This window comes from Miscanthus floridulus, chromosome 12 (assembly GCF_019320115.1).
Source record: "Miscanthus floridulus cultivar M001 chromosome 12, ASM1932011v1, whole genome shotgun sequence".
Taxonomy (NCBI): Eukaryota; Viridiplantae; Streptophyta; class Magnoliopsida; order Poales; family Poaceae; genus Miscanthus; species Miscanthus floridulus.
Window position 1 is genome coordinate 59,719,285 of NC_089591.1, and position 2,646 is coordinate 59,721,930.

Consider the following 2,646-nt stretch of genomic DNA (forward strand, 5'->3'; position numbering starts at 1 on the left):
GGTGACCGGATGCTCTGGTCATATTGATCGGATGCTGGACCTCAACGTCCGGTCACGTGATACGTGCCACATGTCCCCTCTCTTCAAATGTTGATCGCCTAATCTCAATGGTTAAGTGAAGACCGGATGTAGTAGCTCAAAGTGACCGGATGCTGAACCCCAGCGTCCGGTCATTTCCAGTAAGCATTCAAAGATGACTTTTCACGACCGGACGCATCCGGTCATGCTTGACCGGACTCACCCAGCATCCAGTCACATGGTGACTCTTCTATGCGCTGCCACATCAGCCAGACTAGACACACCCTGTCAATGTCAGGTCACTAAGTGACCCAACGTCCAGTTAGAGACTGACGCAGCGCGCCCTCTGCTACCACTGACCAGACACGCCGGTCCAACCGAGACCAGCATCTAGTCACTTACAGTGACCTCCGTCTTTTCTGTCTAGGGCACCGGTGAAGTTCCTAACCCTTGCTCAAATGTGCCAACCACCAAGTGTATCACCTTGTGCACATGTGTTAGCATATTTTCACAAACATTTTCAAGGGTGTTAGCACTCCACTAGATCCTAAATGCATATGCAATGAGTTAGAGCATCTAGTGACACTCTGATAACTGCATTCTGATACGAGTTTCACCCCTCTTAATAATACAATTATCGAACCTAAATATGATCACACTCTCTAAGTGTCTTGATCACCAAAACAAAATAGCTCCTACTATTTATACATTTGCCTTGAGCCTTTTGTTATTCTCTTTCTTCTTTTCAAGTCCAAGTACTTGATCATCACCATGGCATCACCATCATCATGTCATGATCTTCATTTGCTTCACCACTTGGAATGTGCTACCTATCTCATGATCACTTGATAAACTAGGTTAGCACTTAGGGTTTCATCAATTCACCAAAACCAAGCGATAGCTTTCACTATTAGAGACTTTTATACCATGCCTTCCTTTGGAAAAATATAAATGAAGGATACCCTAAAATACTTCTGGGTGAAATGCTACAATGATATTTCTGTGTGCTTGCAGATTTATTCTGTAAATGCTATAGAATACCAACTGCATTTTTGGTGCCATTGCCATGGACTAATAATCCTAGTGATGATGCTAAGAAATGCCAACATTCGATAATCTAGTGCTCCACGCTGGTACGCCATACGCCTCACTAGCCCGCATAGATACACTGGTGATCAAGGTGGTTCTCACCGCCGTGACCACTCGAGCTCATGACCACAAGATCCAAACATAATGGTAATGCTTTCGCACTTCCCTTACCCATCTTCTTGGTTTTCTATTCCCCTCTTCACTCATGTGAGTAGGAAGCAAGCTTCCATCTGATTAGTACGGTGCTCATGAACACATCTCTATAGGCACTCCTTCTCTGATTAAGGCGACAGCGCTGCCACTTCCATCGTTGAGCTCACTCTAGCAGATCCTTGTCAAGATGGAGGAGGCCCCCAATAAGAGGAACGAAATGGCCATCCTCATAGACCATGTCTTGGTCCTCATCCTCTAACGCCTCATTGCTTGCTCCTTGTGTAGCTGTAAGTGTGTCTGTCGCTCCTGGAACTACCTCATCTCATAATTCGAGTACCATAAGGAGCTACCCCAGATTATCGCCGGATTCCTGTATCGCAACTAAAAAGGCAAACGCCACTTCGCCAGTGTCACCGGTGAATACCCCTCCTTGTCCTTCTTGCCCTTCCCCATTGAGGATGTCATCTTCTTAGATTGCTACAATGGCCTCATCCTCTATTGGTGCGTTGGGTTTCGCTATGTTGTCTGCAATCTGGTGACTAACAAATGGTTAGTACTATCGCATAGCCTCTGTTCTTGTAGTCGGGCTCGCTTGGGGTTTGATTCGACAGTCTTCTCACACTTCCATGTGTTTGAGTATGGGAAGCTGTGGGAGGGTGATTCTATAGGTGTGAGCATCTACTCATCTAACACTACAACATGGATCTTTAAAGAATCTGGATGGGACGATGGAATTGTAGTATCCACATATGTGAGAAGTGTGTTTATTAATGATTTTATGCACTGGGTGGAGTTCTCCTAGATCATTGTTGTTGATGTGGAGGGAAAGACATGGACAAAAATTCATAGCCCACGTAGTGTATATGCAGTGTCCATCCATGAAGCTCAGGGTCAGGTGAGGTTAGTTGCTGCTAAAATTTACAATATGTATGAGCATTTAATCTGGAAACTTGAAGACTATGGTACTAATAATTGGACATTGAAGCATATGGTGACCATGCTGGAGATATTTGGATAGAACAATATTGAATTTAGTTTAGAGGTTTGCGATGTAGAATACCAAGTGATTTCAGTTCACCTAGAATGTAATTTGATTTTCCTTGTTGGGGAGGACACAACACTGATTGCATGACATGAACCGTAGAAAAGTTCATGACCTCCCTGCCCAGGTCATCTCCTATCCTAGAGTTACCTGGATTCTACGTATCAATGGACATCACTATCTTTCTTATGTTCCGTTGTTCATGAAGAAATTAGCAGAGCACTAAAGGTGCATTTGTTGTATTTTGTTCTAACGACATGTATTTGTCTAGGTAGGTAGCTGTTTTGATTCTATGTATAGGCCAATTTAGGCTTGGTAACTAAAGGAATGGTACGTTGAATATC